This window comes from Bos indicus, chromosome 26 (genome assembly GCF_029378745.1).
Source record: "Bos indicus isolate NIAB-ARS_2022 breed Sahiwal x Tharparkar chromosome 26, NIAB-ARS_B.indTharparkar_mat_pri_1.0, whole genome shotgun sequence".
Lineage (NCBI taxonomy): Eukaryota > Metazoa > Chordata > Mammalia > Artiodactyla > Bovidae > Bos > Bos indicus.
The window spans coordinates 16,945,753-16,961,439 of record NC_091785.1 but is presented as its reverse complement, the minus strand read 5'-3'; the positions used below and the strand labels follow the sequence as shown (position 1 = coordinate 16,961,439).

The 15,687-nt window shown below is 47.9% G+C and overlaps 1 protein-coding gene across 2 annotated transcripts in view; it reads left to right on the top strand.

Moving 5' to 3' along the window:
- The first annotated feature begins 423 nt into the window (after positions 1–423).
- Positions 424–15,687, top strand: part of SORBS1 (sorbin and SH3 domain containing 1) — a 234,640-nt gene continuing 219,376 nt past the window's right edge. For both annotated transcript variants that reach the window (XM_070780518.1, XM_070780516.1), the window contains exon 1: positions 424–564. The gene's annotated coding sequence lies outside the window, so the exon portion shown is untranslated. The remainder of the gene's footprint in view (positions 565–15,687) is intronic.

Here is a 15,687-nt window from a genome sequence, read left to right as displayed (position 1 = left end):
GACCATTTTAAAAATGAGCAAACTGGGGTACAGGGGTTAAGTTATATGCACTCAAGACAGGTTAGGATTTTTTTTTTTTTTTAATGCCTAAGATTCCTTCCCAGCTCCCCTGGGATGATCCCTCAGAAGAATCAGAGGGCGCGCCGGGCCACCTTCCGGCTCAGCCCGAGGCCACCCAGGACAAAAAAGGGTTACTGGGACCGCGCGCACGTTCTCGGCCGGAGATCCGCGGGCCCGCGCGCCCGGCTCACAATGCAGCGGGGCGGGGCGGGACGGGGTGGGGGGTGGGGCGCTTCAACGCCTCCCATTGGCGCACACGCCCCTTCCTGTCACTGCGGAGCCCGGCACCGCCCCCTAGCACCGCCCGCCTCCCAGGCGCCCCCGGAGTGGACGGTTCCAGACGCATGCTAATAAGGGGGCGGCCGCCGCAGCCCATTGGCCGGCCGCGGAGTGTCGGTGAAGTCAGCGCCGAGTCCCAGAAAAACAGAGCGGGGCCAACTGCAGCGTGTAGTGCGAGTGAGGCAGGACGCGCGCCGCCGGCCCGCCAGCCCGGAGACCCGCAAGGTAAGCCCGCGCCAGCCGCCCCTCGGCCGACGCTTGCTAGATCACCAGCACCGGCGCTGGGGGCGTGCGCCAGCCCAGCCCCCGCGGGCGGCGCCTTTGTCTCACGCTCGGAGGAGGTGCGTTTAAAGGGCCAGCTGTTGGAAGGACTTGGGGGACCCCCTCCCCCCAGAGCATCCCCCGTGGTCGCGGGGGAAACCGTGGCCCCCCTCGGTCGAACCCTCCTTCCTGCCTGCTTGGTGGATCCTCAGTTTTTAAGGGAAAGTTTCCCAGTGTGCCGGGGTTTGGGATATTCCAGATTTTTTTTTTTTGGTGGGTGGGGGTACGTGCGATCATGGCCTCTGCAAGGAGAACGTCCGCCTGCTTCAGGCTGGCTGCAATATGGGTGGGTGGAGGAGACATCAAAGCCCGAGTGGGTTTACGCTGTAAAGTGAAACTACCGAGGAGAGGCTCCTCTGCAGCAGCCAGAGGAAGAAGGAGGGAGCGAGCGGCAGGATGGAGGCTTCTCAGGTGTGTTCATTCATTAGCATCCCTCTGGAGGAGAGGGCGGCGGGAGCAGAGCAAGGACTGTCGGCCTGGCCTAGGACCCGCCAGAATGAGCGGGTACGTGTGTATGTGTGTCCGGGGACGCCGGTGCCTGCTCATCCGGCCATGCTTCTTCATCCTTCATCCCTCAGAGTGACTGGCAGCTTCTTGCTAGCCAGCTCCTCACCGAAATGAACAGAAAGCGACTCCTTTCTCTGGATTCCCCGGGCATCCCCGGCTCTCCTCTGGAGGTTTTCCGAGGTGGCTTCCTTGAGAAGCGCTAGCGCCATTCAAGATAGAGGGGGAAACAAGCTTGAAATCATTACGTCCCCCCCCCCCCGCCCTCCCCCCCCCCCCCACGAGGGAATGTGCTGTTGAATTCTGCATCCCGGTGCATCCGCTGTCTTAAAATGGCTTTGAAATTCACCAGTGCATGCTTTCCTCAGGCAGACAGAATTTATTACGCTATTACATTGCTACATAAAAGCAGAAAGGATCCCACTGAGTGTAGCTCGTTTTATCCAGACCCTGGATTTTCCCAGCATGTTCTGGCTGAGCCTTTGAATTTTTGTTGTAAACTGAGCGCTGGGATGCCCCTCTTGTCACAGGGCCGACCTGCCGAAATTGCCCGAATTGATTTCACCATCAATAGGAGGGAGGTTCATTTAGAGATAGCATGGAGCCTATCTAGCTTGTCAGGCCTTTGACATCACCCCTCCCCCCCACACCCCGGGTGCCCTTTTTCTTTCCTAAGTGAAGGCCAGGGAGGGCTTGTCTATCTCCAAGCCCCTTGGTTGTTGAACTCTAGATTAAATTTTGTGTTTTTGATTGTAAAGGTGGCTTGGTGGTGGTGGAAGAGAAGGGGGTGGAGCAGCCTCAGTGACAGAAAACAAATGCTGAACGTTTGGGGACTCCAGATCTCTAGACCTTAGAGACATAGGTGAGGTTAATGGCTGTCTATGGAGCCAGAAGGTGTGTGTGTGTGTGTGTGTCTGTGTCTGTTGGCTGTGAGGGAGGGAGGGGTGGCGGAGGAGGATATTGCCAGCAATTTTCTGCCCCACCCTCTTGATGCTGCCTTAAATAGCTCCTTGCCATCAGAGCTCTGATGTTTCAGGCTCTTAGTGGGAGAGGAGGGCTGGGAGGATTGGTCTGTTGGTACCTCTGTCCTGGGCACTGTTAGAGTGGTTGGTTAGGAAAGGGTTAGTTCTTCAGGGGTTGCAGAGAGCTCATTTCTCTGCTGGAGGGCGCTGAGTGGCACTATCTCTGGTGACTATCTCTGGTGCAGGGTATTGGCAGCTGAAAAGAGATGCTTTCTACCCCTAGGGTGAAGAGCTGGGAGGGTATTATCATCGTCTGTTACACACCCACTGTCTGTTACACACCCACCCTCGGTTGGACCTTTCCTCCTGTTACCTCCTGCTTTCTTTTATTCTAGTTGGAGAGTTTCTATGAACTTTTCTGAAAGTACTTGGAATGTTGGAAGGTGAGGTAGGAGTTTTTGGAAAGCAGATGCTTCTTGGTGTCAGAACAAAGAACTGTATGGGTTTCCGCTTCTCACTTCTCCAAAATAGAGTTCCATATAGATAGCAGAGTCTGGGGTTTTCTCTGCAGAGAATGAATGGGCAAGGTTCAGGGGAGAAAGCTTGTTAGGTAGTATTAGTAATCATCTGGCCATCCAAACTTAGCTCTGGTCTGCTTCCCTGGACTTGGAAATAGATTTGTTGTACAGAGACCTCACTGGTAATTTGGGGTTTAATCTGTCTCTTTGAAAAAGGAAACGGATGGTCTCAAAAAGCTTTAGTGAAAGTCTTCTGGGCCAGAAGCAGGACCTCTGGCTTTGATCTGGTCATGGATCTGCTCTGGGCTTTGGGTTTGTGGCTTCTGCTCTCTGGGCCTCTGCCCTTGTTGGGAAAGTAGAGGGTTTAGGAGTAGATTATATTCCAGGGTTCCCGACACATAACTGTTCTTAGATTCACAAGACAGTTTTCGATGGCATTTCTAGATTCTTTTCTGTTTGCTAAGCTGATGTTAAATTCACAGTATTGCTCGATGCCATGAAAGAAACATTCCAAGACTCAGACTTCTGTTGGATATTCAGATTCATCTGTTCCTTGATTAGTGTGATTGGGGAAGGCTTTGCTGTATCTAAGTAATTTAGAGTTCGAACATCTCAGGGTGAGGTACAGCCCCTCAGTGTGGGGGGCTTGGAACTCTAGCTGGGGTGACAGAATGCTGAGGAAAGGGAATTTCTATAATTCATTCCTGTGTATGTTTAATTCACTGCTTCATTTATGGTTATACAGGTGGGTGTTTGAATATCTGGGACCTGAGAGTTGGACAAGACGTCTGTGGTTGCCAGGTTCATCCCCCTCTCACTGGGGAATTTGAGGAATTGGGTGGCTTGGCTGTTCAAGGTCAAACAGCTAGTAAGATACAGAGCTGGGCAGAAACTCAGGTGGATTGACTCTAGGTTTTGTGTTCTAAATATACCTCCTATGCCCCCTCTTCCTCTGAGAGCAATGATACTAAGACGGGGTAGAGAAGAGCAAGGAGAGATTAGGGGCAGAAAGGAGAGGTTGGGGAAGTAGACCAGGTAGGAGATTGGGGGCTGGTCAGGTAAGGAAGGGGAAAACAGACACCTGACTTGGAGGAAGAAGAGATGGAGCTGGAAGGGGGAGGCTCTATCAGCTGTGAAATAGCAGATTTCTGCAGCCCTTAGAGTGAAGTAAGGGATTGCTTTGGACAATCATTGGAGAGGATGGATAGAGAGTCCAGGAAGGGCTGAGACTGACTTGGGAGTCAGTCCCCTGGGATCTCTCTGTTGACCCTTAGCTTGCAGTGTTTGGTTTCAGAGCCAACTCAGGCCTTTGAAGCCAGTGGGGCAGGCAGAACTTGAACATGTGGAAAGTCAAATGTGCTGGGAGTGATGCTGGAAAATGCTGAGGTGGGAACCCATTCTGCTGAAGTACCAGTTCTGGGTTGGTTTTTTTTTTTGCTTTTTAAATGCAAAACTAAAAAGTTTTCCATGGAATTTCTTTTCAATGCAAACAGCATTTTCTCCTGTCTCTTATTGGTGCTTTGTACATTTTCTGAGATGGTGGTTTGTGTAAAAGTGTTTCATGTACTCCCTTTGTAGAGGAGATACTTGGAGGTAAATGATTTGCTTGACTGTGGCATGTCTGAAGGGAGCTTCTGGCCCTTGACCTGAGCTAAGCCTCAGAATGTTTAAATGAGCAATTAAAGAGCTGTGAACAGTGGTTAGCCAGATTAGTAACCATTCGAAGCCAAGGATAAAAGGTGATAATACTTTGAAGTCTGTAGCCCAAGCCTACCCTGGCATATGCAGTGTCATTTATTTTGGCCTAGGAAGTGCCTGGAGAATCCCAGGGACGGCGGAGCCTGGTGGGCTGCCGTCTATGGGGTGCACAGGGTCGGACACGACTGAAGCGACTTAGCAGCAGCAGCAGCAGCAGCAGCAGCAGGAAGTGTCTCTGTGAATCCTTTAGCTGTTCCTTCTTTTTGTGTGTGGCTACTCATGTCTGTCTGTCCCTGTGTCTTGCTGTCTTCCCGTCCTTTTCCTCCCATACCCCCCTCTGTCCATTTCTTTTTCTCTCCTCCTATTGTATCTTTTTCTTTGATCTCCTCTCCCATCTTTTATTTTCTGTCAATGACATAACTAATTGTAAGATATTTAAGGTGTTATTAAAATCTCATCCTCCCTGTTTGAAATCAGTTGAGTTCACTTTTTTTGAATGTGTGTATGTGTTTTACACACGAAAAAACAAACTAAACCCAATTAAATTGCTTTTTACTTCTGTGTGGTCTTCCATTGAGAGAGAGAGAGAGAGAGAGAGAGAGAGAGAGAGATTTTTTTTTTCCCCCTCTCTGATCCTCTTCTGTGGTCAGTAGTGAGTCTTTACAGAAAAAAAAAAATTTCCCAGTTCACTGTCACATGGATATTATTGTTTTTATCACAAAAACAGCCACAACAATAGAAAAAGTTTCCACCCTTGTTTGTGGACACAGGGGACACCCTCTCCCAAGAGATGTGCCCTATTACTTGACTTCCTTCCATGGAAAGAGTGTCTGCAATGTATTCTCTAATGGAGGCCTGGGCTATAAGGGATCGGAGGTGCTGATGGTCGAGCTGGGGTTTTATCAGTGATCCTGGTAATCTTTAGAGAGGGGATGGGAGAAAGATGGACAGGCTTATGACCAAGAGAAGATATGTAGGAAACACTCAGTGTGATAGTTTTTTTTTTGTTTGTTTGTTTCCCCAGGCAGAGCTAAGTTACCCAGCAATAGCAGGCCCCAGACCACTTTGGAAAACAATGACATGCTTCTCAACTTTCCCATTCATGCTGGGACCCAACTCAGGGAGGGTAGGCGGCCCTTGAGAGGTTGCTGGTGTGAAGTCCCGGGTGCTTTGATGGATGCATGCGATGGCACTTTAACCTTTCTTCTGACTCTTGTAATAATTGTAGAGATGGTTGAATCTTGATGCTCAGCGGTCAGCAAATAGCTTAGTGTCTACAGTGGGCCTCTCAAACAAGAAGTCACCAATTTTTATGTTAAAAATTCACGTGAGTTTTGTCTTCTATAATACATCTGTGCTGGTTTTTAGAGTAAAAGCATTTAAAACACTTCACTGTTGGGTGCAATTGATGTTCCAGAAAAACGTTGTGTTTGGGGTCTTCTCTTGTCCATACCAGCCCTAAATATGCATAGCAAGTCCCAGACCAGTCAGAGAAGCCAGCAGTGGGGCAGGTGTCACACCTGTGGTGCTGGGAACTGTCCACCCAGCTTTTCCTGCTGCCTCTGCGAGACCCACTGGTGTGCCATCATTCAGAACTGCTTCATGTTCCCCCTGGTCTTTGATCCTTCTCCAGAAGGCCTGTTTCTCCTTTGCCTGGTGAACGCCCGCTCCTTTCAGATGTCCTCACATCTCAAAGAGGTGCTTTCTTCCCGTGTTTGCCTATCAGCAGTAGCCGGGGCCCTGTTTTCTCTACCGGATTATGAGCTCTGACAAGAGAGAATTTGTGTTTCAGCTCTTTTAAAATTAAAATTTAATTTGTATCAAAGTCATATGTATGACTTTAAAAGTCAAATGACACTGCAAGGCTCAGGAAGAAGGCTGTGTCACCCATCCTGATGACCCACTCCCCAGGGCTGGTCATGGAACACGGTTTTCTGTTGCTGCAGGAACAAATGACCACCAACGTAGTGGCTTTAAAGCAACACAAATTTAAATTACAGCTCTCTGGCTTAGAAATCCGAAAAGGGTCTCACTGGGTGAAAGTCAAGATGGTGCCAGGGCTGCATTCTCTTCCTTGCATCTTCCACTTTCTGGAAGCCGCCTGCATTCCTTGGCTCATGGCCACCTTTCAACATCTTCAAAGCCAGCAATGGCCAGTTGAGTACTTCCGTCCATCACTGACCTTCTAACATAGTCACACCTTCCTGACTGCCTTCCCCTTCCCTTTTCCACTTTTGAGGACCCTGTGGTTACTTTGGGCTCACCTGGATAATCCAGGATAATCTCCCTGTTTGAAGTTCATTTGATTAGCAGCCTTTCTTCCACTTGCAACGTTAATTCCCTTTTGCCATGTAATGATACCATGTTTGTGGGTTGGGGGATTAGGATATGGGCGTCTTCATCTTGGAGGGGCCGTTACTCTGCCTTCCGTAGTGACTTCCAGGCCTTTTGGCTGTTTATGCTGATAGTACTGTTGTCCTGCTGTGGATTAGAGGAGCCCTCATTCCCCTCTTCTCTCTTCTCCCCACATGCTTGGTTTCCTTCATGTCCTCCCAGTGTGGTCTATCACAGTTTTTTGTTACACTGATAGTCAATACTTACATTATTTTGACTGTGTAGATAGAGTTCCTGGCTGAGCCTTACAGTTGTACTGTAATGAAATTTCTTGTACATTTTTTTGAGTTAATAATTGCTTTTTTCCTATTGATTTAGTTTCCTTTGTGGTTATCCCAGAGTTTCTGAGAGGCTTTTGAAAACCTCTCTGTCTTATACACGTGTTCCTTTTTCTTTTACTGCAATTTTTTTTCCCTTGGAGGTCTCACTCCCAGAGGCCTCAGTTCCTCCCCTTTATTCCGAGCTGACTTCTAGGCCTAGGGCATGGCTCGTCCTGGGGATTCCCTCACTTTACTCTGGTTGGAGCCTCCGTTTTCTGTTGATTTATTCCTCAGGAGTTTCTGAGAGAGGGTCTGTACAAGTCAGTCACCTCAAACTTGCTTGTCTGAACTGTTCTTACTCTGCATTCACATTTGATTGGTGTTTTGATTTGTTTAGAATTTTAGGTTGAAAGCCATTTTCCCTTAGAATTTTGAAGGCATGGCTCCACTGTCTCCTAGGTTCCAATATTAATGTCAAAATTTGAATGCTATTTTGATTCTTGATCATTTATGGATAACCTTTTTTTGTTGTTGTTGTTGTTGAAAGTTTTAGGATCCTTTCCCTATATTTGGATTGTTCTTGCTTTGAAAATTATTATGCTGGGTCCTTGTTGTGTTCTTTTGATCTGAAGACTCACACTGTTCATTTTGGGGACATTTTCTTATATTTTTCTCTGTTAATTTCCTTTTGTCCTTTTTCGTGTTTTGTCTTTGGAACTCCCATTACTTAGATGTTGGACATCCTGGGTCAAGTTTGTAACTTTAAAATCTTTTATTGTTTTCCATTTTACTTTGAAGATTCATTTTTCTTTTTTTTTTTTCTAAATAGCATCTTGTTCTTGCTTCATGGGTGCAGTGAATTCACTTATATATGTTGTATTTTGTTTGTTTTTGCTATTTTTCTGCTTCTCCTGTGCTGTCTTTGTTTCTGTCAAGTCCCTTTTTCCGCTTCTTTTGGTTATTGTATTTCCCATTGGAACCATCTTTCCATGCATGCTGATCACTGATGGTTTATATTTTAAGAGTGGACACCAAGATGCTGATTGGGGATCTGTGGGACAAGGAAGGGGGCTTGTGAACCTCATTGGAGGGTCATTCAGTAGAGAGCCTCCCCTTTTTTCACTGGAGACACCTAGATATTGGTGTCTGTAGATCTTTTCTCAGGGAATGTTGGGTGTTCCTGGAGAGGAGTGTGCCTGGGGGGTGTAACAGGCTGTGTGTTGTTCCTTCCAGGAGCCTTGATGGGGAAGGAGGCAGGGTTACCCTGGTTGGTATGCAGACGTTCACTCTGTCTGTCTGTTTTCCGCAAGTTGCTCCGTGCTTTCCCTACCTCCCTCAGCTGTATCTCTCCCTAAGCTGTGTCTGAATCTGAATCAGAATGTCTGGTGTAATTTGCCCGAACTGTGATCCTCCACGTCCTGCTGGCCCAGGGAGGGAGGTCGCCAGACTGAGCAGATTGAAGGAGGGACCCTGGAGTCTGATTGCTCCCTGCGCCAACTTTCAGCAGGCTCCCCTCTTCCTAGTCCCCTCCCCTTCTCCCCTCACAGTCCCTGGTGCCCCCCTCCCTTCCCGAGCCTTCTCCTGTTTTTGTGGCCTAGGCACCATTTGTTCAGTGGTTTTCTACCCTGCTTGTACTCAGCAGAGCAGATGAAGCAGAAACCTGTATCAGTGACTGCCTGGCAATTGGCTCTCTGTCTTTGAGAATTCTGTTAACATATCTCATCAGCCATTGTCTCCTTTCCATTAAAAAGCAGATTCCTCTGCTGTCCTTTTCGTGGGGTTCTGGGAGAGAGCAGAGATAAATGTGGGTGTTCTGATCTGACTAGGAGTTTGTTTCATCTCTTTATCCAAGCCTCTAAACAGGCACCTGAAACATAGTATATTCCTAAGAAATGTTTGTTAGATGATTGGATGCATGTTTCTAAGATGGCATGCACACAGTAACTCTTCATATTTCAAGAGAGTGCCCAACATACCATCTTACAAAAATGTATCCATTGTTTATCCTGAGATGGATGTGATAACAAGCAGCAGGCAGATCCTGGCTCCCTCCCCATGAGGGGTCAGATAAGAAGCACTGTGAGATGGATTATAGACTGTTGGGCGGGTAAGTGACGAGGCCCACCTGTCATGTCCAGCCCTGTCACTAACTACCTGGGTCACCTTGAGCAGTCACTTAACCTGTCTGGATTGTGGTTTCCTCAGCTTTCAATTGAGCTGTTGGTCAGAATTTGATTGAGTTCACTGCCCCGAGTGCCTGCTGTGTGTGAGCCACGGTGCAGGGTCCCTCCGGGTATCTCTTTAGTTCAGTATTTTGTACTTGTGTCTGTTACAGCGTGTGTCACACTGAATTGATCTTATTTGGTTTATATGTCTTTCTCCTGATCTAGTTCAGTGACTTGGATGGGGTAAGTAGTCTGCAGATTTCACCTCTTACTCTTTCTAGATGTGGGCTCTTGGTGCGGGCTGCATGGAGTTGTATTAGTATCTCCTGTGTCTGCTACAGTCAGCTCATAGGAGATGTGTGCAGACTTAGATTTTTCCACTTAGAAAGAGTACATCAAGGAGATATGAAAATGTGAGTTGCTCTGCCAGGATCCCCAAACCTTGTTTGCAGAATGAGGCCTCACTGGTTGGGAGTTTAGCTGTATACGCCCTGGCTGTCTCATGGAGAGGGGGGATGTGAATGCATTAAGTCAGTGGAGACAGCAGTCCTGGGCCATAGCTCTGACAGTAGGGGATTGTTCCCCCAAACAGATCTCAGTCATGTAGTTGTTTAACCAGCCTCACAGTGAACTAAGATTTGTATTTGTACTAATTAAGAAAATGAATTAGAGGTATTATACTGTATTGATAGTGTTTAAAAATGTTTAAGTGCTGTCTCATAACTTTGGTTTTCCCAGACCTGTGAGCTGAAGTGCCAGGATGAGTAAGTGGAAATTTCAGGGAGGTAGATTTATTTCTGTTGAACCTTTAGAAGACTTGCCTCTATAGTTTTTCATCTTGAGAGCCTCTCCCTCCTGATCTGCTTTGGGAGGCCTGAGCTCCTGGTCAAGCTGAGGCTAGATGTCCAGTGAGCAGGGAACCTGAACAATCGATCCTTGTGTGGCAATGAAGTTGTGGCACCTGAAAAGCCCTTTGCTTTTGATTTGTTCAACAAATAGTTACTGAGCTCCAACCACAGGCTGTGCTAGGGTCTGTGCTGGTCTCTGTGACTATAGCAGTGACCAAAAGAAATGGCACCCGGTATCCTAGAATTTAGAGACTAGAGTTGAACTTTCCAATCTGGTAGCCACTAGCCATATATGACTCTCTAAGTTGAAATTAACTAAAAGCTAGTCACTTATTCGTGTTCAACTCTTTGTGACCCCATGGACTATATATCCCGTCAGGCTTCTCTATCCATGAAACTCTCCAGGCAAGAATACTGGAGTGGGTTACTAAAATGAAGTACAATGTACAATTCGGGTTCTCGGTCACACTAGCGGTGTCTCAAGTCTTCCATAGCCACGTGAGACTAGTGGCTGCCCTGTGCACAGCAGACCAGGTGTCTATGATCAGCCTTGCTTCACACGCCTCTGAGGCACGGAAAGGCCATTAGTTTAAGGTCTTGCAGCTGGATGGGCCTGAGCTGGAGCTTGGCTTGCCTCTTCTGGAAGTGAGATCGGGGAGCAGAGTGATGAAGGGGTGACCTCTGTGCTCAGGCTGCCTGGGTCCCCATCCTCGCTCTATAAGTTATGTGTCTGTACCTCAGTTGCCTCACTTGTAAAATGGAGAAAAATAATAGTGCGCACTTCACAGGATTGCACAAGTCTTTAGAGCTGTGCCTGACGCATAGTCATCACTCTAATGCTGGTGGCTGTATTGAGAATGAGAATGGGTCAGAAGTTACTGGTAGTGTCAAGGGGGTGTTTTCAACCATGGAGTTGAAAAAGAACATTGGCCAGTGAAGCTGTGTTTGTAGAGCTGACCAACCATCTGGAGAGGGACATAGAACTGAGTATTTCTAAGCCTCTTCAGTCATGTGAGCTGATGTGAAAATGCCAGCATGTTCACGAAGCCCCAATACTGGTCACTGGTACTCAGAGCAAGAATCCTTTTGATGTCCCCTTCCTTCTGGTCTGCTTCTACCCATAACCCTTTCTCCTGTCCCCAAACATTCCTCGCCCCTCTGCTGACATCTCCCTCTTGGAAGGATGAGGTCACAGATGTTGACCATTACCCATGGAGCAAAGGGATATGCCAAAGGAGTGCAGAAGAGAAAAGGAACAGAGCCAGGTAATTTAGCGGTTGGGATCCTGGTCTTTTCTTGGAAGTTTCTATCCCTTGGTGATTTGCATTCCCACTATAGCTCAGCCTTGCAGGGAGGTCCATCTGATGTCCATCCAGCCCACTCTGCTGGATGAAGAGAGAGCTCTGCTGTTAGCCCCAGGGTTGGGAGGGTGCCCATTTGTGAGGTGAGTCCCTGCTTACATGTGGAACTTTTGTTTAAGAAGTACTTTAATAACCACAGTCTCATTGCACTCATTAAACAAATACTAGTGAACAGTGTAGACATAGACCCCACCCTCCTCAAGTTTATTTCCTCATTAACACTCAGAGGGTTGGGCTCTTGTCTTCCCCAGCAGGCATTCCAGTTTGTTTTGGGTTGTGAGTAGGAAGGTTTTGGGTGACAAGTGTGTGGGGCGTCGGGGGAGTGAGGATGCTCTAGACATGCATATAACCCACGTGGCAGGTAGTAGAGAGAGGCCAGTGATGGACCTGAAGTCAGGCGTGTAGTCATGACCGACCCAGGAATGACTGTGAGGAGTCTGTTCCTGGCAACCTGGATTCTCAACATGGCATAAAGATACTGCCTGAGTTCCAACACCAGTGAGCAGGAGTACTGACTACTGTACCTTAACCTGTACATGGCTCTGCCCATGTCAGTCCCAGGCGGGCCCTGACTTTTCATCATCAGAGGGATCTTCTAGCTCATGGCAGCTGTAACTGCCATAAGGAACAGGCACTCAGTTGATCCCAGATGAGGAAACTCATTCCTCATTTCTAGCATGCCTTAAACATCGATTATTATTATTTTTGAATATTTATTTGGCTGCGCTGGGTCTTAGGTGTGGCATGAGGGATCTTTTTTTAGTTATGGCATGTGGGATCTAGTTCCCTGACCAGGGATCGAACCCAGGTCCCATGCATTGGGAACGTGGAGTCTTAGCCACTAGGACCACCAGGGAACTCCCTACATGAATTGATTATTCCCATCTGCCTGCGGGCCACCTTTGAGCTTGGTTTCTCAGTATGAAGGGTCACTAGGACATAATGTGTGAAATCCTGTTTCTCTCGTTGCCTGGAATCTGTGTCTATATTGTGGCTGTGCACGTGAACAGTTTCGGACGTTGTAAATAAATACAGTTCATTTGCCGATTGTTCTTCTCTACTCAGAGTTTGTCTTTAGTCAGGGCAGATCCAGCGTTGGGTGACTGTTTCTCACCGGGACAGAATGATGGCCAGGGGTTGTAGTTGCTGATAACAAATTAACAGGAGAGAAAATGGAAACAGTTTCATGGTGCATTGCTGTTGGGGGTCTTTGCAAGGCTGCTGTAGCATACACACTGCTGATTCGTCTGTGCTTGGGTCTCTCTTTGTAGACAGTGCACACAGGAGGCTGGATCTGGAAGCCAGGGATGAGGTAAGAAAGACTGGAACTGGATCTGGGAGATTTGAGTTGCTGCCCCAGTGCCCGGGCAATAGGCTGGGGAGCAAGCCAGACATCTGGATGGTGAAGCCAAGGCAAAAGTAGGAACTGGGCTACGTTAAGCAGGACAGAATGAATCAGGCCCTGGAGAAAGCACAGTCCCAGTGGGGACAGAAAATAGAGTAGCTGGAGAAAGCTGGGACTCGGGAGAGTCCAGGGCCTAGGCAGGCTTTGGTGGTAGTTGCTGAAAACCTGGTTGCCAGGCCCATGAGCCTAGGCCAACTTGGTCTCAGGCCTTTGAGGACTATTTTGCATTTGCTTTGTGGGGCTTTTATGTTGGACATGGTACGTTAATGAGCCAGTCCTGGCAGGTGTGAGGGGGCGAGGCCTCCCAGGAACTGGGAAATATTAGTCATGCCTGAGCACTGATAGAAGATACGGCTTCTCTTGGGGACAGCTGCTGCGAGAGGAGGCCCCGCAGCCGCTAGCCTGCATTACAATCCACGGTCTTGGTTTTATCTTTAATTATTAAAGTCATGGGCTATTTAAACACACCTGAAGCATCATTGTAAATAATTTTCCCTTCTTGGGATCAGAAGAGCTCCAGTAGGGAAGAGGTTTTGTGGCTGTGCTTCTTTCTGGATTGTCCAGGTTGCTTCTGCAAGGAACATACACCTAGGCAGCCAGGATACCCAGAGGATGCCCTTGACTGTGGGTACACACCTCCAAGGGCTGTCTTACACATTGGTGTTTATTTTGTGTGAATCCTTAGTTCAAGGAGTATAGGGTTTTCTTTTGCATTGTAGGCAAGGAAGAAGCCGTGCTGTTAGAAGATGTAAAATATTTAACACTCTCTTTAAAAAATTAAACTGCCCAGGAGCCTTTGATTGGTGGTGTCCATGGCAACATGTATGGTTTTCAGGAGTGTCTTCCTGTGGCTTTGGGGCTCCTCAGAAGCAGGGGGTGGTTGCCACTGGCAGGACTGGCTGGGAGGCAGAGAGCCCACCTGCTCTGTTTGGCTCAGAGGCTGGGCACGTAGCAGGGCTGAGTGACCCTTTCAGAGGCACGAAGCTGGGGGCAATCTGTTTTGATAGTGGAGAGGAGTGAGAGGGAGGAACTCGCCATCCTTTAGGGGCTTGTTCATTCATTTTGTTTTATTGGCCTCTGTTGGCCCCTGGCGCTTACACGTCTCTGTCCAGCCTCAGGACTTTTGCCCATGTGGTTTCCTTACCCTGGAGTGTTCTCTTCTCCCTCACCCAGCTAGCTTTGCTCATCTTTCAGGTTTCAGCTGAAGGCAGCATATTCCTGGGGGGAAGCCTTCTCGGACCCTCTGGAGCATGTTCACCCCCCATTTGAGACTGTCCTGATTCAGTGGTTTTAGACAGAGCATTCTGCATAGCATCTGTGTCAGCCACTTTGTCACACTTGTTTGGCTGATCCTGTTTGTCTGCCCACCCAGCAGTTTGTAGGACCCAGATGCCAGCAGCCGGGCATTCTATCCCTGGTGCCTACCTAGCATGTGCCGGGCCCACAGGAGGTGCTCCCTGTCTGTGGGGCAAATGAATTCCTTTATTAAGTTTTTAGTTCTGTCCCAGATTCTGAGAATACAAAGGGAATCAAACACTCCTGCTGTCCTCGCAGAATTCCTGGCCTAGAACAGTGGGTGAGCTCTCAGGATCGGTATTGAAGGACCCAGAGAAAACATTATCAGTTGAAGTTCTGTTTATTCTTTAACTCAAACAGAAGAGCAAGACGTAGCTTTCCTATTTATAGTAGTCCAGATTTTATCGTTAACTTATAAGTAAATATGCTCAAAGCTATTTACTAATAGGAAGGTATGATCAAACGGATTTTGACCACTGGTCTAAAAGGAGAGGTTGGCACATAGAAGAGTTTTCATGCCAACATGTGATGAGCAACAAGTTAGGGCAAGTACAATGGGCAAAGGGGAGCTGGGCCCAGCCTAAGGAAGGGCACTCCTGGTGAAGATAGGGGTGGTGTAAGAGGGGCAAAGACTTTTTAATAAGGCTGGAGTAAAGACAGGAGGCGGGCCTACTGGATGGCCCTCCTGGTGTTGATGGGGGCTGAGAACTGGGAATACTGAAATGGGTGAGATGCAGCCCCTGTCTGCAGGATGGACACAGTCTGGGTGGGGTCTTCTACTAGAACTGTACAAAACATGCCTTAGGAGACAGACAGTGGGTACCTGGAGTTCAGAAGAGAGTGGGTATTTTGTTTAGGAGAGATCAGGTCTGGTTATACTTTGAAAAATTTCCCATGAAGGTCACACCACTCCCTCTTTTCATTGCAGAAGGGGAAGGGGAGAGAGCTGGGGACTGACTTCCAGCCTCTTTCAAAAACCCCCTCAGGGTTAGGCTTCTCCATGATATTCTCCTTCATCTACTCTGACTTGCTTAATGTGATTTAGATACCCACTCATGGGCTATATTTTCTGGCTTATAAAATTGTATGTGAATAATTGTACACAAACATTGTATACACCATGGCACATGGTATATATAAGTATGAATATTTGGTGCATTCACTTACCTGTGTAATTCTATGCACTCCTTTCTTTTTTAAGTCCCAGGGCTTGAAGTAATTATGTAATTAGAATCCACATAGTGTGGCTAGATAAGGTGTAATTAAAGAGGAAAGCCTAATTTTGGAAGAATGATAAGAGGTCATTTGACTCATTCTGGGCCCCAATCCAATCTGGGAAGAACAGTGAGAGGTCACTTAGATGAACAGAGCTTGAGGCCACGCAGGAGTCTGGACTGGCCTGCTGGACAGAATGCTTCAGTTTCCTGTGAAAGCCATTCAGTGAGCATCCTCCTGGTGTGGGTATCATAGGAGGTCTGGCCATGAATAAGGAAGAGAAGGTCTGGAGCTTAGGGAGGACTCCGGGAGGACATGGGCTCGAGGACAACTAGGATGTCCCAAAGTGGAGATAGGAGGACTCCTGGGGGTGACGGGGATGGTGGGTTGTGGGGGAGTCA